Genomic DNA, 22,904 nt, shown 5'->3' on the forward strand with positions numbered 1-22,904 from the left:
TAAACCCTCAGGCTTCCCAGACAGACATAATATAATAGAAAGGACCAGCTCCACGGAGTCTTCTGCCAGGTAGTCATTTAGCCTAGCAGTAACCTCCTCCCTGCATAAACAGGCAGGGTGGCAACAGAGTGGACTGAAAACCGATGCCCACACAGGCAAACCTCACTTTCGATCCCTCCTCTGTCACTTCCTGGCTGTATAATGTTGACCAAGTTACTGAACAAATCTGAGTTTTGGCTTTCCAATCCAAAAAGTAAGTTAAAAATGTCAACTTCAGGGCTTCCCTGGTGGCGCAGTGGTTGAGGGTCCGCCTGCCGATGCGGGGGACACGGGTTCGTGCCCCGGTCCGGGAGGATCCCACATGCCACGGAGCAGCTGGGCCCGTGAGCCATGGCCGCTGAGCCTGCGCGTCCAGAGCCTGTGCTCCGCAACGGGAGAGGCCACGGCAGTGAGAGGCCCGCGTACCACAAAAAAAAAAAAAGAAAAAATGTCAACTTCATAAGCTTTTGTAAAACTAGGTGAGATGTTATTTTTCAAGCACCTACAGCTGACGCTGACACTGGATAAATGATGGTTAGCATCAGTACCAGGATTTGTACGGAGAATTGCCACTTCTGAGGCCTACAGATTCAGCAGACTTTGGGGGAATAACCTCATCAAAGGGTTATTGACAAAGACTACAATTCCAAATCATCCTAACCAAGGGAGTGAAAAGAAAGACATAACTTCCCAAATATTTCAAACCTTTTCTGAACAACAATAAGGTTCCTGAAATTGGCATGCACAAAAGATGTCATATAATTCTGGGGTTAGATGCCTCCCCACCTCTGACGTTTAACCAACTGTAAAACCTATTTATTACCAGGCATCTTCTGGGGCTTGCTCATCTAAAAGGGATATTTTACACACACACACACACACACACACACACATTTGGTAAACAGTTCCATTGGGGATTTTTTTTTCTCCTGTGAAAACCAAGTAGGATAGAATTAGCTCAAGGATCTCTACACAGAATCACAGAAGACACCACTTAATGAGATTAAAATTGAGTTTATCAAAGATGACTAGAGGATATATTATAGACTGCAAACTTACCACTAATTTCAAAGCCCTCGCCCATTAGCAAGTCCTATAAATGCATTTATTTGTACGCTGAACCTCAAGGAACAAAGAGCCTATTGACAACAAAGGTATTTGGGGGAAAGTCTGCCTCCCAACAGAAATAAATGCATTTAAAACAGCTATTGACCAGGCTCCTGTCACTTAGTAAACCCTCTGAATTTTGTTTTCGGAAGTGCACTTATAAATGGCCTGTAGCTGTCTCTTTTTATTAGCTCTTTACGATGAAGGATATAAACTTCTCAAATAAAGCACCTGTATTAAAAGTCCACTGTGAGCCTGTTAGTGGTAGGCAGTGCTGCTTCCTCGCCCTGTGCAGAGGATTCCGGAAGATTGCACACGAGCCAGCACGAAAGGCCTGACCTCAAAGAGCCCCATCCCACGCAGAGGTCTTTAATGAGCCAGAGCAGAAAAGCCCGGGGTGTGCACCAAATCACAGATTCAGGGGCACAACTCTAGGGTGGGGCGGAGCCTTTCAAGAGCACTGCTGTGGGTGCCCCTTTGCCACAACAAAACGAGAGACACGTGTGACACCTGGCATCGATTACGTGTGCCCAAGATCAGAGCAGAGCCCCATGAATGGAAAGCTGCACCGGGAAGGAAAGCAGTCGCCTTTCTACTGCATGCTTGTGTGCTGGGCCGGGCCTGGAAGACAGAGGCTGCCTGAAAGGAGGAATGATGTCTCACGAGGCAGGTAGCCCTACCACGGGTGCTCTCACTGATTCAGTTTCGCAACAATTAGATGGCATAATTTTTAGCCATCAAAACACACAGTCAAAAGAACATAGGTTCTTGAAGTCAGCCCCACGTCAGATGAATTTTGACGTTGGCCCTTATTAGCTCTACGGTCTGGGCAAGTGACAGAAACCTTTTGAGCCTTCATTTCCTCAACAGCAAAATAGGGATAATAATGTCCACCTCACTAGATGCTGTAGTAAAGGAGATAACTTATGTAGAAACTCCCAATTTGTCTCCATCACATCAGTAGATATTCAATATTTGGTTCTTTTTTAAAACAAGTCACGTGACAACACGGAAAATACATATTAAGTTCAAAAAGCAAAGCATTAACATAAACACAGTTCTGTGCCATGGAGCAAACAAATATACAAAACAGAGTAGAAGGAAAAGCACTAGAGCCTTAGCCATTCTACCTTCGCATGGAGGGGTTATGAGTAAGATTTTTCTCCTTTCTGAAATTTTCTTTGAAGAAGAAAATACTACTTTTATAATGGCAAAATTTTACAGTTTAAGGAAAAGGTAGTTATTAAAACTGGGAGTTCACAATGAGGTATCACCTCACACCAGTTAGAATGGGCATCATCAGAAAATCTACAAACAACAAATGCTGCAGAGGGTGTGGAGAAAAGGGAACCAACCCTCTTGCACTGCTGGTGGGAATGTAAACTGATACAGCCACTGTGGAGAACAGTATGGAGGTTCCTTAAAAAACTACAAATAGAAGTACCGTATGACCCAGCAATCCCACTACTGGGCATATACCCTGAGAAAACCATAATTCAAAAAGACACATGCACCCCAATGTTCATTGCAGCACTATTTACAATAGCCAGGACATGGAAGCAACCTAAATGCCCATCGACAGACGAATGGATAAAGAAGATGCGGTACATATATACAATGGAATATTACTCAGCCATGAAAAGGAATGAAACTGGGTCATTTGTAGAGACATGGGTGGATCTAGAGACTGTCATACAGAGTGAAGTAAGTCAGAAAGAGAAAAACAAATACCGTATATTAACGCATATATGTGGAACCCAGAAAAATGGTACAGATGAACTGGTTTGCCGGGCAGAAATAGAGACACAGATGTAGAGAACAAACGTATGGACACCTAGTGGGGAGAGTGGTGGAGGGGGGGTGGTGGTGGGATGAACTGGGAGATTGGGATTGACATATATACACTAATATGTATAAAATAGATAATAAGAACCTGCTGTATAAACAAATAAATAAAATTTTAAAAAACACAATAAAAAGCACAAACAACAAAAATAAATTTAAAAATTAAATGTTTGACAGTATTTAATTAACTGTGTAAAATAAGACTAAAATTATAAACGGTCCCAGGGTTATTGTTAAAATTTATTTGACTTATAAATTGAATAAGATATATACGCTGAAATTAAAGAAGAAAAAGAAACCCACTGAGTTCTTGAAAGAGACAGTGTGTCTGAAGCAGGGTGGTTTTTATGGCACAGACAGGGACCAGTACATTCTCGGGGCAGCCAGTAGAACACTAATCCCAGCAGAAGTTCAGTCACCACACCTTGTGGTCAGAAGTACACAAACAAGAGTCAACAGAGTATTCCAGGGAAGGCTGAACAGAAGTCACTACTGCCGGCTGTACCCACTAATAAAGTGGAAGCCCAGCAGTTAGTGGGCCTCTCCAGATACTGGGGACAGCACGAAACCCATCTGGGTATCCTTCTGGAAGCTGCCTTAGAATGGGGCTCTTCTCAACAAGCACTGGAAGCTGTTCAACAAGCTGAGGCCCAGGCACTGGCCTTGTGACCTTGGTGCTCACTAGCCCTACGGAACTGCAGGTATCCTCAATGCCCACACACGCTGACTGGAGTCTATGGCAGCAGGAAACCACACTAGGGCGCCAGACTCTTGGATTCTGGACCCACAAGCTGCCCGAAGCCACTGCCCAATATACACCCTCTGAACTGCAGCTTCTCACTGCTGTTGGGCTCTGGTGGAGACGGAACATCTCACCATCAAAGGACCTTATGTGACCCTGAGTGAGGCCTGAGGTAACCATCCTTGCTTGGGTTCTCACCAATCTTACTAACAAAATTGGACAAGTTCCATCATCAAATGGAAACGGTACATCCAAAACCGAGCCAGGCCAGGATCCCAAGGGATCCGTGGACTCCATGAGCAGATAGCCACCCTGCCAGCAGGCACAGTGTCCTGTAAGGGATGCCCTGGCCCCTCCCCTAACCACCTGGGGGCCACCCCTTGAAGAGGTTCTGGCTGAAGGCATGGCCTGATTTAATGATGGTTCTGCAAAATTGAAAGCTGGTGGAGTCCACTGGACTGCCACGGCCATCTGCCACATGGATGGCCACCTCTTAACAGAAACTAGAGGACGCTCCACCCAGTGGACTGCATGAGGTGGTAATAGCTGTGCAAGTCAACCCACCCAACATGCCTCGCTAGGTTTTTACTGATTCCTGAGCTGTGGCAGACAGTCTAGCCATGTGGTCAGGAGACTAGCAACTAAACAACTGGACTATTAAAGGACTCCCCGTGTGAGAAGCAGGACTATGGCAATACCTTGCCACATGAAACAGGCAAATCTCTGTCACTCATGAGGATGCTCATGGCAAAGGGCCTTTCGAACAAGAACACGAATGGAATTCCTTAGCCAACAAGCTGCAATGGTAGTCTACTGGGTGCATTAGGAACCAGTCATGGAAGCCCACCTCAGATGCAGGAATGGGCCAAATCCAGGGGAGTAATCCTCAAAGATGCAGAAGCCCCGGATGTGGTTTTGCACATCTTGCAATTCCTGCCAACAAGCCCAGGCAGTACGAGGAGAATTAGGACATATCTACGGGGGCATCTGCAGGCTTGGGTTTGGCAGACTGATCATATTGGATCTTTAACACCCAGCTATGGATTGCTCTGGTGACTCACAGCCACTGACACTTCCTCTGGATGTGGAACTGCCATCCCCATATGGCACCCACATGCCAATACCACCCTAGTCATGGTGGAAAAAAAATCTCTGCCACATGTTCAGGTACCTTCTGGCCCCACGGTCAGATCAGGGAACTTCTTTCACAGCACAAACCACACAACAACGGGCACAATCCCGTGGCATACACTGGACCTTCCATATTCCATACCACCCACAGGCTAAGGGAGCCACGGAATGGTGCAATGGAAGACCAAGACAACAATTAAAGAAGAGATATCAAGGATTATTAGCAGGACGGTATCCTCGTCTCACTAGAGACAGTCGGACACTCAGGGGGATGGAGTGGTCAGTATCTGCTCTCCCACACCTCCTGAGGTCAGAGATGCTCTAACACTGCAACGCATACTCTGGAGAATACTGAGCTTGGAGGGGGTGGAGAACCAGGCAGTAGCCTGAATAATTTATACTTGAGGAATCCCAATTTCAGTATATCTGACCACTGCTCTTCTTCTTTCCATCTTCAATCCTCTGCCCAGGAAGGTTTGTGGTCCATGCAGCAGTAGCACCTGACACAGGTCCCCCACCCCCACTCTAACTTGGAAATCATGCTGCCCCAGGGTGCTTAGCTCCTCTAGGACTTCACAGGAAATAAGGAGGGGGGTCACAGAACACCACAATGCTAGGATTCCCTGGTAGCAACGGGAAGTCCCACTCGCCTGTACAGGTAATGTTATAAGACATGCAAAGTTTGTACAGGACATAACTTCATTGCCTGGATTGAATGATGGGCTGAAAGGACTGAGTGAGACAGCAAGAGCAATGGGTTCTGGAGGAGGTACTGGCCCCTTAGTTAAGACAGACAGCGTGCACGGACATCCCCAGACACTCCACACCTCAAGTGACAACAGGAGCACCCCGTGCCTTGGGAGGTATGGGGGTGGGGGGAACACAGATACCTCTCTTCCTCCCCAGGACGCATGGTGATGCCTAGACTGACAGCACCCTCATCAAAGTCAGCGCTGCTGTAGCCAAATAAGATGACTTGAAACAAAGCTGGATCTGCCACCCAAGACTGAGAGCTCTTTTGCCTCAGACCCCCACCTTGGTGGCCTGGCTGATACATAATGACACAGGCCATCAATGGATCTGTCCACTGAGTGACTCCACTGACACAAGTTCACATGCAGGATCATTCCAGTGTCCGCTGCTTTAATGTCACCTATAACATGATTGGAAAGGACCCCGCAGGGGGTCAGGTGTTGCTGACTCATACAGGCAATCTGGGCAGAGGCAGACGTGTAAATATTTCTCTTCGGGCCACAAGCTGACAACAGGCAGAGACAAGGTATAACCGGATTAGTCAATGATATAACAACCACACCCTGGTGGGAGTCACTTGTTCTCACTTGGGATGTTTCTTTGTGGACCTCAATGGGCTATGGCCTTTCCCCTAGAGAAGAGTCTTGCTGCCTCAGGGTCTTAAGACCCACCATCCACGTGGATAACTGCATGGCAGGTTAGAGGGTCCCCACTCTGCTGGCCCGTCGAAGGGTGGCAGGTGACATCCTTCCCAAGGGGAAGAGTGACAATCGGTTCCACTCAACTAAAATTAAATACCAGGATAGCACACAGGCCCCAGAAAAGATGATATGCACCCACTCCTTGGCCATGGCAGAAATGGTTAACTCCATCATCTAGGCCATTCAGGACCAAGAGGACTCACTGAACTCGCTAGCCAAGCTGATCATGGGTAACCAGATCACCCTGGATTACCTGCCGGCGGAACAGGGTGTTCTAGCCAACACCGCCTGCTGCGTGTACATCAACAATTCGGGGAAAGTCAAGACCGAGCTGGAGAAAAACCATGCCAAAGCAGGATGGTCGGCATCTGTAAATCCACAGTCCCATTCACACTCATTCTTTAACCTTTCCAGCTGGCTAAACCCTGACACCTGCGGCTCCTGGCTGAGCGCATACTCCAAGAAAGTCTGACTTCTTCAGAAGGCCCTGTTAGTGGCCCTGACCACCTGCTGTCTCAAGTGGCCAGGCTCTGTGAGGCTCTGTGAGGCTCTGTGGGGCATGAACCACACAGAACACACCTCTGCCTCATGTTCAGGGTGGCCAATGGTCCCATTGGGTGTGATGTGCTTCATTTGTTTTCTTTTCCTAGCATCCCGGTGAGGGCTGGGGGTGGACTGTTGCGGGAGCAGCCTTCACACAACCTGTATCCTCTCCCCAGCATTGACAATTGGTGCTCTGGGCCTGGGACCTTCCCTTATAGGGAGGCCAGGTGCCAAGCTGCTACTTGGCCCCAAATTCTTCTTCCTTATGAGAAGAAAGTGTTCCCTGTCTGGGTGGTACATGGCACCTAGGCAGCCCCACTAGCACATGTGCCCCCTGCCTCCTCCACAGAGAGATAATGGGGTCTTTGCCTGCAGAGGGGTCTATGCAGTCCATCCTCCTGTGTCAGTTATCAGGAGAAACTTGCTGGCCATGAGACAAGCACACACCAGAGACGCTGATCTTGTTGCATCACTTCTCCTTTCTGAGTAAAGCCCTGTTCCAACTAGCACTTCGTGTGATAAGTCTTCCTTGGAAACTTGGAGCCCACAGGTGTTACAGCGGATTGAGGGCTGTGGACTCCTACTTCTGGGGCTTGGCACTGTTATGCTCTTTGCCATCCGCCACGTGGTAGGAATCCTCACCTGGGACTGGTAGCCGGATCTTCTTGTCTACACATAACAATGTCAGGTAGCAATAACTGCCACGTGGAAACATAGATCAGGTTATGGAAAAAGAGAGACGTGGGGTGAATTACAAAAGATGAAGTTGGGTCATATAGGACCTTAAAGACGAGATAAAGTCTGTGGATGCTCTAATGTGATGGGAACAGTTGGAGGGTGTGCATGTGGTCACCCACCTTGTGTGCATGTCCCCAGGCACACAATCCATGGCTCGCAACACTAACAGGAGGCTGCCTCCCTGAATGAGCAGACAGCACTTCCATCACTGCCTTCTCAGAAGACAGGCACCACTGATACACTACCAAGCGGCTTTGTGAAATCTTTATTCCAATCTCTTGACGCTACTGAAAATAATAGTAATAATAATACCTTCCTCAGCACCATGGTGAGGAATAAATAAGATAATCCACGCAAAATGCTAAAAACAGTGCGTGCCATAAGAGCATCATAAATGTTTATTTCAACACAGTAAAGCATAAGAACAGAAAAGCCCACTTAACACAAAACGTTTATTGTAAATAAATACAGACTCTTGACTTTATTTCCCTTTCAAATTTACAATAAAGTCTACACTATGAATAACATACCTGTTGCCATATTCCCTTTGGTTGCTGTCTCAGTCAGATGCTATAGCAAAAATAACATAGGCCGGGTGGTTTAAATGAACATTTATTTCTCACAGTTCCGGGGACTGGTAAATCCGAGATCAAGGTGCTGCAGATCCGTTTTCTGGTGTATAGACAGCCACCTTCTCGATGGATCCTCACATGGCCAAGAGAAAAGGAAGAGAGACAGAGACAGAGATGAAGACAAAGAGACAGAGACAGAGAGACAAAGACAGAGAGAGACAGAGAGACAGACAGAGGGGAATCAAGCTCTCCCCTATCTCTTCTTATAAGGGTACTAATCTCATCATAAAGGTCCCACCCTCACGATCTCATTACCTCCCAAAGGCTCCCTCTCCAAATACCATCAGATGGAAGATTAGGGTTTCAACATATGAATTTTGGGGGGCACACAAACAGGCAGTCCACAACGGTTACCATGTACCCCTTCACCACCATCTGTTATTAAGAGAGGAGAAAATTTATATTTTTTAGCCAAAGCAGATACAGTATCACTCTGCTGTCAGTAGAAATATTACTAATGGCCTAGGGCCCCCATGATGGCTCTTCATGTTGAATAAAAGCCCAAGCCCCAAGGACAGTCAGCCCTCCCCAGAGGGAGTTGTTTGGGCTTCTCCATGCTGCTTGGGCTCCTGTAACACCAGCTTCCTTGTTTACACATCCACCCACATCTTTGAGGCCATGCATTTCACAAAGCCCACCACAATGAGCACACAAAAATCTTAAAGATGATGCCAGAAATCTATCTCCTACCTCAAAACTTCCCTTTTAAAAGCATCTCTGCAGATCTGGGAAACTCTGAATTTTGTTTTAATCATTTTCTTATGTGTCTCTGAGTTTTGGAAGTACAAGACCTAGTTTACTGAAGGCATGAAGGTTACAAGCCTCCTGGACTCGAGAAGGCTGAAACAAGACATTTATAAAAGATCCTGGCTGGAGTTGTTTAGAACTACCATCTGAATGTCCAATGTCCGCTAGGTGCTAGGTACTTAATATGTACACTCTTATTTATTTATTTATTTATTTTTCCTTTTGTGACTTTTTTTTTTGAATTTTTGAATTTAATTTTATTTGTTTATACAGCAGGTTCTTACTAGATTTTATACATATTAGTGTATATATGTCAATCCCAATCTCCCAATTCATCCCACCACCACCCCCCCTCCACCACTCTCCCCACTAGGTGTCCATACGTTTTTGTTCTCTACATCTGTGTCTCTATTTCTGCCCTGCAAACCAGTTCATTTGTACCATTTTTCTGGGTTCCACTTATATGCGTTAAGATATTTGCTTTTCTCTTTCTGACTTACTTCACTCTGTATGACAGTCTCTAGATCCATCCATGTCTCTACAAATGACCCAGTTTCATTCCTTTTTATGGCTGAGTAATATTACATTGTATATATGTACCACATCTTCTTTATCCATTTGTCTGTTGATGGGCATTTAGGTTGCTTCCATGTCCTGGCTATTGTAAATAGTGCTGCAATGAACATTGTGGTACATGACTTTTTTTTTTTTTTTTTTTTTTGCAGTACGCGGGCCTCTCACTGCTGTGGCCTCTCCCGTTGCGGAGCACAGGCTCCAGACGCGCAGGCTCAGCGGCCATGGCTCACGGGCCTAGCTGATCCGCGGCATGTGGGATCTTCCCGGACCGGGGCACGAACCCGTGTCCCCTGCATCGGCAGGCAGACTCTCAACCACTGCGCCACCAGGGAAGCCCCATGACTCTTTTTAAATTGTGGTTTTCTCAGGGTATATGCGCATTAGTGGGATTGCTGGGTCGTATGGTAGCTCTATTTTTCGTTTTTTAAGGAATCTCCATACTGTTCTCCATAGTGGCTGTATCAATTTACATTCCCACCAACAGTGCAGGAGGGTTCCCTTTTCTCCACACCCTCTCCAGCATTTGTTATTTGTAGATTTTCTGATGATGCCCATTCTAACTGGTGTGAGGTGATACCTCATTGTAGCTTTGATTTGTGTACACTCTTTTAATTCTTAACGTATAATGGCACGGTAAATATTATTATCCCCATATTATAGACAAATTAATGGAAATACAGAGCAGTGACATCATGTGCTCAGAATAAAGGTGGAGCTGGGTCTCTAGCTCATGGTTCTGACTCCAAGGCCCACACTCTTTCTTCTGTTAGATGTTGCTTCCCAGAGCAGCAGTCAGGAGTTATATGAGTAAGGAGATGTTCACTTGATTATAAAAAAAAAAAAAAAAAAATGCACTTCATCGTGAAATGTACTCCCTTACGTCTGTAAGAGACATTCATTCCTCACCAAAGGAAAACAAATGAAACAAAGAAGGACTTTTCCCTTAAGGGCATCACTACCAAGTTTCATGGTTAGTAATTAATTCCATTTGAAACAGGGCCCTAAGGTTAATGAGTGAGTGAGTGAAAGAGGGAAAGAAATGTAGAGGAGAAGCATAAAAATGACACTAAAGAGATGGAAGAGCTTGGAGAGGGAAAGTATTAATAGAAGACTTTGTGTGTTCTGTTTTTCTTGAAATATTAGGAGTAACTTCCTTATCAGCAAGACTCTTGAGACAGAACTCTGAAAACATCTTTCAAGGCAAAGAAATGAGGCCCTTTACTATCTGGGGAGGGTTTCTATATTAACTTAAGTCTTGCAAATCCAATAAGATTTCCAGACAGACTCCCAGGAGACCTCGCTGTCTCCAACACCAGCAGGAAGATTTACACTAACTGAATGTGGCTCTTCCACAGGGCCCCCTCAACTGGCTCCATCTATCTAAATAGGATTCTAACATAGAAACTGGGAATTAAAGTAGGAGACTGGAGACTGGTGGGTGTCAGTGAATACCTTAGCAAGGGCACAAGTCATATCCTGACTGGTATCTAAAAATATATCAGGATGAAGCAGATCTTGCTGTTAAAGAGAAGACAGGGACACAAAAAGGAGTCATCCCCATATCTGCAGAATCTGAGAGGATGCCAGAAACAGTCCACAACAAAGATTTTGAACCCAGCTACAAAACAGTCTGCTGTCTGCGGATGGGAAACACATGCTTTTTTTGTACAGAGAAACCCACTTCTGATCTTCTGACTGTATTCTAGGTACTGAAATAAGATGACAAAAGATTCTTTATGGCTCCTTCCAGATGGACAACAGAGTCTTGCACTGCAACTTGAAAGGAGTTCAATGTGAAGCTGCGTCCCAAACCACCATTCATATTCTGATCACCAGCACTCCATGTTTCATCATTCTGCTGTATCTGTATCTAAACATTTTCAAATCCTCAGACCCTACCAAAGTCATGAACAATTTGGTGGGATGCAGTGCAGACGCAGTGCCAACACAGCCCAGAAACACAGTGAGAGACCACCTGTGTCTTCCTGCAGAGGAAGGAAGTAGGAATGGACTGGACAGTAAATGGTTATATAACTTAGAGAACACTTCTAAATCACACCTTCTAGTAGACGTGAAATATACCGTTCAGCGAGAAAAAAAAGCCCATCTTGTATGTTTCATGTTGTCCTGTAACTATCTCCATCTCACACTTGGCCATTGTTCCTTGCAATTGCCTGGAAGTTAAATGCATCTTTTCAGGAGTTTCAGGTAAACGCTGCACAGCCAGAAAAGAGAAGGGCTCCCATAGGGATCTTGTCTCATGTGCATTTCGATTATAAAGTGTTCCAAATTTGCCAGTGGGTCTTAGGAAGTTCAGGTAAGAGCAGAACAGGTAATGAAAGCTCCAGATACACACAAACACAAATAAAAATTATTCTGAGTCATTAAATGTGAACTCTTTCCCTCACCAGATCTTTCACCAGTATGTGCCAGTTCAGCCATATTGGTTATTGGTAAATGGTGGCTAACTCTGTGCCTCCCCAAGACCTAGTAACTAAACGGTGAGTAGCTAGCTGGTGGAGCAGAACCCAGTCCAGGGCGATGGCCAGCCAGCCCTGTCCTGAGTGGCTGTGCTCATGCTCCACCCAAGGCAAGGAGCCAAGGGATGTAAGTGCGGCTTCCACTCCCTGTCCAATGTTATAACTACCTCTAATAGTTGAATTAGTTATTCATTTACTCCACGAAGATTTACTGAAGTTCTTGCATGCGTTAGACATTATTCAGGCCCTTGTAATACAGATAAACAAGAAAGACAGACTCCCTGATCTCCTGGATTCATAGACTGAAGGGAAGGGAAAGACAATTAAACCAACAGTTGCCGCCCAGCAGCATCATCAGGATGGTGGCAGAGGAAGCCTGGAGCACAATGGGAACACCTAACCTAAACTGAGAAAGTTAGCCAAGGCAAGGCAAGGGAAGGCAGTCCTGTGAGGCGTAAAGAAAGTCTGGTTTGGCTAGTGGGTAGGGAGCTGGGGCTGGTGGGGAGAAAAGCAAGAGATGAGGCTGGAAGGACTGGCAGAATCCAGAAAACACAGGTCCTTGTAGGTCATGGAAAGGAATATGGACTTGATGATAAAAGCAAGGACTTTTCTGTTCTACAAAGATCCTATTTGTTGTACTGAAGAGAAGGGTCCTGGAGGGAGCAAGACTAGAGACAACGAGGAAGGAAGTGGGGAGACTGAGGCAGACATAGATAGAGAGAAGACGGTGCTGAGCTACTGCAGTAGCAGAGAATGTGGAGAAAAAAGGGTGGACTCAAAAAGATTTAGAAGCAGAATTGAGGGGCCTGGGTATTGACCAGATGTAGGGATGTAAGAGAGAGGCAACAAGGAAGGATATTATTGCCTGGGTACCTGACTTGGAGAAATGGATGGATGTTAGCACCACTCCTAAGATTTGAAGACAAAACAGGACAAAAACAAACATGGGAGGAAGAGTCAAGAGTCTCACTGAGGACATGCTGAGCTTTGAGGTACCTACAGGGCAACCCAGTGAAGTCATCCAGGAAGCAGCTGAGTTAATGATGTCAGGAGAGGGGTTGGGGTAGAAGACACAAATTTGGGTGTCATCAGTCTAAAGACGGTAAATGAAGCCATAAACATGGATGGAATCATCCAAGGAGAGGAAAGTAAGAAGAGGGAAGTGAAAGAAGAAGGCTGAGGCCAGAACTGTGAGATCGCTCACATTTAGGGCTGGCTGACTGAGAAGAGCCTGCAGAGGAGCCCCAGAGAAAGACCAGAGGATGGTAAGAATGAGGCAAAGTGCCAACCAGCAGCCACTTGGTGATCAGTAGTCCCAGTGCCTAAAACCTAAACAGGATTTGATTAGTGGGTCCAAGATCACAAAGGCAAGGGGTAAGGAGAGGAGGGGAAGTTTTTAATTCACTTGATCTTCTGCTTTAAGAATGGATTACAGCAGACAGAAATCTTGTTAGCTACTTATAGGTTGAGAGGGGCTATCCCAGAAAAATATAATGCAGGCCATGAATGTAAGCCACATTTGTAATTTTAAATTTTCTAGTAGTTACAGTAAAAAAGTAGAAATAAATAGGTGAAAGTAACTTTAGTATCATACTTTATCTAACCTAATATAGCAAAATACTATCATTCACTAAGTAATCGATATAAAAATTATTAATGAGGTATTTTACATTCTTTTTTTTTTTTTTTTTTTGGTATTAAGTCTTTGTCATCTGGTGTGTATCTCACTCTTACAGCAGATCTCATTTGGACTAGCCACATTCCAAGTGCTCAGGAACCACATGTAGCTGGTGGCTACCATACGGGACAATACAGGTTTGCAGTTTACACACAAACACTTTACCTTTCCCCAAGTTTTCTTTAAACAAATAAGAACTCTGAAAAAGTGTATGATCAACAAGAGCTCTCTGAAAGGCCTAGGTAGCAAGCAGGATATCAAATCCAGATGAAGGAGAACTGGAACAATTATGGAGCTTTTTTATTTTTAACACTGTCACAAAAGGAAAAGAAGTTGGGGACAGGCTGACCTCGTGCTCGTTGATGAACAGGGCAGCGGATGACAGCTGCTGTGAAATGGAGATCAGAGCTGGTTCCCTGTTAGGAATAAGTCAATACAGCTTTTTAATACACAGTAGGTGGAGTACTGCATGTCACCATCCAGGGACATGCTACATTACGCAAGGTCAGGTCGGGAGAACTGCAACCAACCCCTCTCTGGCCCAGTCAATGCCATCTAAAAAGATTTCTAGCTGGAGCTTCTCAGAATCATTTAGTCATCCCTTCACATCACCTTGAAAGGGTGCATGTGATTTCCTCATCGTGGGGATGTTAACAGGACTCGGCTCTGGCTCTCCTCCCACCGCAAGATCATCATCAGCGAGCCGGGTGCCCAGGAAGGAAGGGCGGATGCAGATGCATCGAATTGCCCAGCTCAGGATCACCGGGCACTCCAGCAATCCCAGTCAGGAGCCCAGCTCAATTTGCTGGCCTCACTTCTCCAGCTTAGACCTCACAGCTGCACCTGAAAGTAAGAGCATTCTTTTTCTCTTCAGATAACTCCAAAAGTTGTTACATAGAAACTCTCACCCCCCAGGGAGAGGAAAGGGGGAAATGTTAACACCTAAACTTAGGAAATGGAAGCAGATTCAGGCCTACCCCTCCAGCCTTCTGTCTCACACGTCCTTACCTTCCCCACCTCCCATTGCATACTTTGGTAATAACACACAGCTGGTGCCCCCGCTCACGCCTGTGCTTGCACACACACACACACGTGCGCACACACACACACACACACCCCAAGAGGAGAGGCAGAAGAGTGTTTGTGCAGTTAATAGATTAGGCTTTGAAGACAAATCCAAATCTCACTGCTGACATTTGCTAGCTGTGTGACCTTTGGCAAATGACCTCTACTCCTAGTTTCCTTACCTGAAAAACGGGGAGAATACCATGCCAACCTCACAGAGATGTGTGAGGATTAAAATGAGGTAATGTACTGAATAAGCGTAATAGAAATTAAAATGAGTAGCACTGACCCTGAAACATGCTAAGAAGTATATAAGTGATTACTATTACTTATTACTCCACTATAGGGTGTTCCATAAGTGGTAGCTATGATTATTGTTCTTAAAATTTCTACTCCTTTCTTCAAAGCTAACCTAGCTATTACCTCATTCTGCTGGCTTTTTCTGTCAATGCCACTCTACCAGTCCCCTAAGTGCCACACGTAAAAGCACACTCACACACTCCTTTAGATTTGATGCCCCTCCCTGGGCAGCTGGTACTTCACACACTGCCCGTTCTTAACTCAATGGTGCTATATCCAGTAACCACCTGCTTATGGCCATTATCACTTTCCTACAGCAACGCCTCTTAAATGCTTTGAGGAGGTGATATGTGAGCAGAGACAGGAAAGAAGGGAGCGGGGGAGCCATGTAGATATCTGAGGGAAGGATGTCCTAGGCATGATTAAGAAACAGCAAGAGAGCTGGCATGGCCAGAGCAGAGTAAGGCAGAGAGAGGAGAGGAGGTCAGAAATGCAAGGCCAAGGGGGCCAAACGATAAGGCCCATAACCCATGGAAATGGATATGGATTTTTTTTTTTCTGAGTAAGATGTAGACTTCCTGGAGGGCTTGTGCAGAGGAGTGGTGTGGTCTGACCCACATTTTTAAAGGCCATTGTGTCTTCTATGTGGAGAACAAACAGTAGGGAGGCAAGGGTAGACACAGGGAGACCAGACGAAAAGGCTTGAGCATCAATGGACCAGGTGAGAAAGGGTGGTGGGCAAGGTGGTGATGGCAGAGATCCCAACAGGACTTGCTGATGGACTGGATGAAAAAAAAACAGAGGACAACACCTTGGTTTTGGCCCTAGAATCTGGTGTGGTAAGCCAACTACTGGCTCCCAAAGATATCTGTAATCTAATCTCCAAACCTGTGAATATGTTATCTTCCATGGCAAAAGAAACTTGTTGATGTGTTTAAATTAAGGACCTTGAGATGGGCAGATGATCCTGGATTATCTGGGTGGGCCCAATGTATCTCAGGGGTCCTCATAAAGGAAATATGGAGGCAGGAGGGTCAGAGTGAGAGAAGGAGATGTGACAATGAAAGCAGAGGTCAGAGCGATGCAGGGCCAGTAGCCATGGAATACAAGCAGCCTCCAAAGCTGGAAAAGATAGGGAAATGGAGACTCCAGTAGAAACGTGGCCCTGCCAAGCCGTTTTAGAACTCTGACCTGCAGAACTGCGAAATAATAAAGTTACTGTTGTTTTAAGGTAGTGGTAACTTGCTACAGCAGTAATAGGAAACTAAAATACCTGAGTTTACTATGATGCCATTTATTGAGACAGAGAGCACTGGATAAGGAGCAGGAATCAGCAGCTCTTGTTAGGTCATGCTGGATTTGAGGTACTCATTAACCTATCCAAGTGGAGATGCCAAATAGATAGATGATGACCAAGGCTGCAGCTTAGAGGGAAACTGGAACTTCATGTGACCTTGGGCAAGTCCTTTAATTTCTCTGAGCTTCAGTGTCTTCCGTAAAATGGAGTTATATCTTATTTATCCACCTCAAGGATCAAAGGAGACATTTTATGCAAGTGTTCAGGGTGTGCCACTAGTATAAGGCATTTATTATTCCTATAAATTGGCCTCTTAACCCAACAGGAGTCATTTTTCAAAGACTTTTAAAGTCTTTTGTCTCTGCAAAGCTCCACAGAATGCACAGAGCAGTACTTGGAGGAAACACCAGATAACCCTGGGCATGCCCCATTAATAGACTGCAAGGAAAATCCCACCCTCAGTATTCTCATCACCTGCCTCTCTCTCCCCAAATCCAGCCACACCAGACTAGCTGTGACTTGCTTATATCCAACAGCTGAGTGGTGGGGATGTATATTTTATTTCCTACTAAATGGTTAGTGGATTTGAAAGGGCCTTAGAGCCCAGTCAAAAAAGTCCAAGCTCCCACCAAATGCAGGATCCACTCATTCGTTCATTGTACAACCATTTGCTGAGCCCAGGCTGAGGCCAAGTCCTGTGCTAGGATGGCCAGGTAGAGTGGAACACAAGGCAGGGAGGTGCTCCCAGAGCCTATCCCTCCTAGAACCTCTCATCCACCCTGTGAGGGAGGCATTTGCTCCTCACGAGGCTCTGGAGTCCTATGGACCTTCCACTTAAGGGGCGCTTTGGGGCCAATTCCCAAACCTACTTGACTCTCAGTTTCATCATCTATAAAATAGGGACTATAATCCCTGGAAAGCACTTAGCATAGTACTTCATACCCATTAAGTGCTCAATAACTGGAAGCTTTAATTGTTATAGTTAATGTTATTCAAGTATCACCTACATTTTTTTTAATAAACAGCCTAAAATATGTCTTCTGAAATACCCAGTATGACAGAGTATACTGGGTATGCTCCTCCTGACAGCCTTAAAATATCTGAAGGCAGATTTTATTACCCCTCTTCATCTCTCTTCCAGGGCAAATATACCCAATTCCTTTACCGTCCCTCACAGAACCCAACTCCTAGAACTTCTTCCCATCCTCACTGCTTGTTCCTTTGTGTATTATGTTTGGCTGCAGCCCTCTTAAAATATGGCCCTCCATGGAACCCAGTAGTCTGACCAATGTCAAGTATAACGAAACCATCATAGAGTAAATGTCTAGAATTAAAGGACTTAACAATCATTGCTTCAATTACTCATGAGCAATTCCAAAGATCCATGACATGTTCTAGTGTGAAATTTCACTGAAGTACAAATTTGGCTCAACTACATGACGCAACCAGTGTTTGGGGCAATCCTTTAGAATCCAAGTGCCCAGCATCTTTCTAGCAATAAAACTTGGAGATTCCCTCCTTGTCCTTGGGTGCAATAATACCTGGGAAGTGATTACAAACTCAGGTTTCTTGTGAAAATTTGCCATCAAGCAAAGGAAGATACTTTATTTATTTTTTTTTTTACATCTTTATTGGAGTATAACTGCTTTACAATGGTGTGTTAGTTTCTGCTTTATAACAAAATGAATCAGTTATACATATACATATGTTCCCATATCTCAGGAAGATACTTTAGTAAATAAGGCTCTGCATAGGAAACACATGATCCCTAACAGAAATATGATTTGGGACAAACAAGGATCTGTATAAACATTTCCATATTCACAAGTCTGAAGGTTTGGGATGGCCTCAAACTGCATCTTTTGCAAATGTCATGTGCCCCCTGTATACATATCAATGAAGCCAAAGAATGAGCTAGATCTTCTACACATGAAATAGGCAACGCTGTGTGTACAAAACTGAATTAAGAAACAGGTCCCTGAGTTCCACAGCCAGCTCTGCCAGGCACTGCCTGACCTTAGGAAACTGCCACTCTTCTGGGTCTCAATCTCTCTGCCTATCAAATGAGACGTTGGAATGAGTCAAGAATTCTTCACCTGCTGTCCAGGGACAGATAGGTCAGGGGAGATGTTTACTCACTTAAGTTTTAAAGATATGGATATGTACATTTTAAGGATTAAAAGAGCCATAGCATTTATCAAATTCTAGGCATTGTGGTAACTGCTTTACATAATAATACCCATAGGGCTTCCCTGGTGGCGCAGTGGTTGAGAGTCCGCCTGCCGATGCAGGGGACGCGGTTTCGTGCCCCTGTCCAGGAAGATCCCACATGCCGCGAAGCGGCTGGGCCCATGAGCCATGGCCGCTGAGTCTGCGCGTCCGGAGCCTGTGCTCCGCAACGGGAGAGGCCGCAACACTGAGAGGCCCGCGTACCGCCAAAAAAAATAATAATAATACCCATAATAATTGCTAATACGAAAAGCTTACTATGTGCTTCATAAATATTATTTTACCGAAGCATAATATTCTAATGCAGTAGGTACTGTTAGTAACCCATTTTATTTAGAAAGATCAGGTAACTTGCTTGAAGTCACTCAGTCTGTGAAGAGCAGAGGTGGGGTTTCCACACAGGCCTGAATCCACAGAAGCCTGTTCTTCTCCGCTGTACTACACTGTTTCACGATGAGGTCAGTAACTAGGTAAGAGGACTAGTTGGTATCACACCACCGTAGAACTGTCTTTAATTGGCCTATTTTCAGGCTAGCGCTTTCTCCAACCTCAGCAGTGGTTCGCAGAGGCTGGTCATTCAAATGAGCAGGTCCAGAGGCCAGACCTGCGCGAGTGGCCCTGCCATTAGCAAAGCTGCTCACTCCAAGAGCTGCAAGTGCAGCAAAGACTGAATTCAGAAAATGTAGTGGGTCGTGCTTATAAATAAACCACATTTTTTATTTATGCTAATACTATTGCAGTTTGTATCACCTTTAAAAAGAAATAAGACCTGAGTGGGCTTTAAAGACTCAGATGAGAGAGAATACTACAGGTAAAAAATTTCACTTCTTATTAAGTTTTTACACTCAAATCCATAAATTATCTTGTTAAAGTGTTTCTGCTTATGCAGCAGTTTCCTTGGAACACATTTTCATCCTTGGGAAGTGTTAGATGAACTGAATTTCTCCTGTTCCTTTGTATCCTCAAACTAAACTAGAGGATAATTGACTTTCCATGACTTCACAAGCTTTGAGGCCCACTTACAATCAGAAGATGGGCCTAAAGCAGAATTGTAATATATGTCTATAAATGTCTGCACACACAGAAAAAAAGAATTTTACATTAGTCACTGAAACTAACTCTGGCTAATTTTAACGAAAAGTGGGGAGAGAAGATTTTTTAGAGGAATACTATTATATTGTGGAATCCAAGGCTAAGATACATACTAGAAAGGTCTAGAACCAAGGCCTGGAGCATGTGGAGGACTCAGGAATAGGTTCTGTGTCTCTGATTTCACCTTAAATTCTCTCTGTGGATTTGCTTCATTCCTCCATCTCTGTGTCTCAGGCCACCTGACAGAACATGGCCTCCAAACAGCTCTGCACTTTTGTCCCCTGTTTCAGCCCCCAGGAGAGAAACTAACTTCTCTTTCTCAGTGCCAATTCCAATACCCCAGGGCATCAAATAAGAAAAACCCCTGGATCAATCCACTGTGGTTCAGACACAGAGTATCCTAATGCAGCATGACTGCCTCCATGATAATCATGGAGATATAGTGATAGGGAAGCAATTTCCAAAACAGCAAGGGGGCTAACAGAGGGGTGGCCAAGCTACACACAAATGGAATAATATGTGTCCCCTACACATCATTCCTGAAGTAGACATTTATATCAGCTGAAAGCTCCTAGCTTACAGAGTCCAAAGCCCTCAACGTGGCTAGGAGCCTCACCATCTGGCCCCTGACCTCTGTTCTATCTGCCCTGGGAGCACACTCACTCTCCCGCGCTGAGCTGTAGTCACTGCATCTTTACAATGACAAAGTTCCTTCTCACTTCAAGGTCTTCACATAAAGTCACCACACTCTCCACCCCTCCCATCTAGCTACTTCCTCCTAGCGTATCTTCCACTTAGACTTCCTCATAACACCTATACCAGACCAGATCACAACTTCAATTAAAAGGCTGTGTAGCCACTGCTATATTCAAAACAGATGACCAACAAGGACGTCCTACATAGCACAGGGAACTCTGCTCAATATTCTGTAATAACCTAAATGGGAGAAGAATCTGAAAAAGAACTGATACATGTATATGTATAACTGAATCACTTTGCTGTACACCGCAAACTAACACAACATTGTTAATCAACTATACTCCAATATAAAATAAAAATATTTTATAAAAGCTGTATAGCTTTTCAGTTGATGGTTTTTTCTTGCCTCTCATACTGTAAACTTAATGAGAACAGAGCCTATCTCTCCTCTCTGAATCTAATTCCAAAGTGCCTAGTATGGTGCCCTGCAATAGCAAATGCTCAAAAATTAGTTAATGCATATTTTCAAATGAAAAGATGAGCAAGTGAACCAGGACAAATCCTAAACTTTCAAATGTAACGGTATCCAAAAGTTAAGAGTAGCCTAGAATTATATAAAGTATTTCTCACACCTCATTTTCCAACTCAGAACACTTCCATAGACAGGAACCAATTGGCAGGTGATGGGTGGCAAGGACAACCCCAAAGGCACAAGGGATGCTTTGTTACACCACGGCAACCCTGAAAACAAAGTCAAACTGTGGTCCACCAAGAAGCAGAGTTTCTTCACTCGAAGAAGCCAAGTACATGTTCCTGTCCCCAGTGCTTTTCTGACAGTAGACTATTAGCCACTCACCTGAAAACCAGAGACCCCAAAACATCAAGCTTCTTTTCAACCTAAAATCAAAAGATACATTACCAAACGACCATTGCTTAAGACCTACAGTCCCTGTTAAGTGTAAATGACTTCTTCTGTGGTTTTACTACTAAGCGTGACTTTGGAATATGATTGTCATGTAGTAAATTTAAATGCTTCTGACATTAAAAAAAATTATAGCTACTCCCAAATCAGTCATAAATCATTGGGGGTGAGAGTTTGCTACACAATTTACTTAAAGACATACTAAAATATACTGACACAGAAAATACATGAAAACCAAGCCTAACCCCCAAAGGACAAATTTCCACCATGAAGTGCCTGGAAATATATCCTGAAACATAATACATCTAACAAGTGATTCTACAGTAACCATCTCACTTATTTTTTTCTTGAAAAAACAAGCCCAATTCTAAAAGGTAGAGAACAAACTATGAACTGTGTCATTATTTTAAGTGAAGATAAAGTTGCCAGGTCAATTATCTGCTACTATGGGGATTCTCTCTTCTTGATCTCAGCACACTTTGTACTCCCTTTAGGGTATCTCCTCCACTTAGCAAGCTCTCAGATCCAGGAGAGTAAACTTATCATTTCCACACACTCCTCCATATGTCCCTTTCTTTGCTAGTTCTTTCCATGTAGGTTTTTTCTTCAGCTGCACAAATATCTTCTCTTAAAAGTAATACAGAGTACTTAATTATGCACTCTTCATTTTAGTAAGACTTATATTTTGTAATGAGGAAAAAAAAATATGCTCATGGTAGAAGTTGTAAAACTAGAGAAAACCAGAAACAAGAAAATAAGCACCTCTCATTCTATCACTCAGAAGTTTAGTTAACACTACTCTGGGCCTGGTGTAGGACACAGTCCTTGTTCTAGGAAAGAAACTGATAACCAACCATTACACAAGTAATGAATTGCAATTCTGATAAATGCTACAAGAAAAAAAATACAGGATAGGATGCTATGAAAACTATAATGGGACCTCTTGCTCTAGTTAATATCTTGGTGCCAATGCTTCCTATACTTTTTCAGAGAAACTGTTAAATATACATAAGCTTTTATCCACCTGGGATTGGATAGTACATACGACTTGAAGATAAAAATTTCATTTGTCATTTCCAAAGCTAACTTCCACAGACAAAGGAGTTGTTTATCTCAGAATTTCTCTAAGAATTCCCAGGAAACAACAGTAGGCAAGACAGCCATCAATGAGTTATAAGTGGCCACAGATGAAATCAAGGAATTATGTTTTCAGGATCACTCGGAAGCAGTCAAATAACCTCTGGCCAAAAGGAAGCCATTGTTGAGAGCTGGAAGAGGTCATCACATCATACCAAAGGTATAATCAAAAGCATATAAGAACACATTCCAGGTTCTTCTTCTTCTTCCTTCCAGGGTCTTACAAAGTTGCTCACCCACCATTACTTTATCAGAGCTCTAGGTTTGCAGAGAAGATCCCATAACAATGTCATTTGGGAACTCCTCAACCTCATCTGTCCTTTAAGATCTAGATAGACCTTAAAGATTGGCTAAGAACCCCCTCAACTCCATGCCCAGTAGAAATGCAAATCTCTCGCTTAGATTTCTGCCGATTTCTATATGAGGCTATGTTCTCATGGTCAAACTCTGC

This window comes from Delphinapterus leucas, chromosome 1 (genome assembly GCF_059928025.1).
Source record: "Delphinapterus leucas isolate spDelLeu-1000000601 "Yukka" chromosome 1, BTC_Dleu_Yukka2, whole genome shotgun sequence".
NCBI classification, from domain to species: domain Eukaryota; kingdom Metazoa; phylum Chordata; class Mammalia; order Artiodactyla; family Monodontidae; genus Delphinapterus; species Delphinapterus leucas.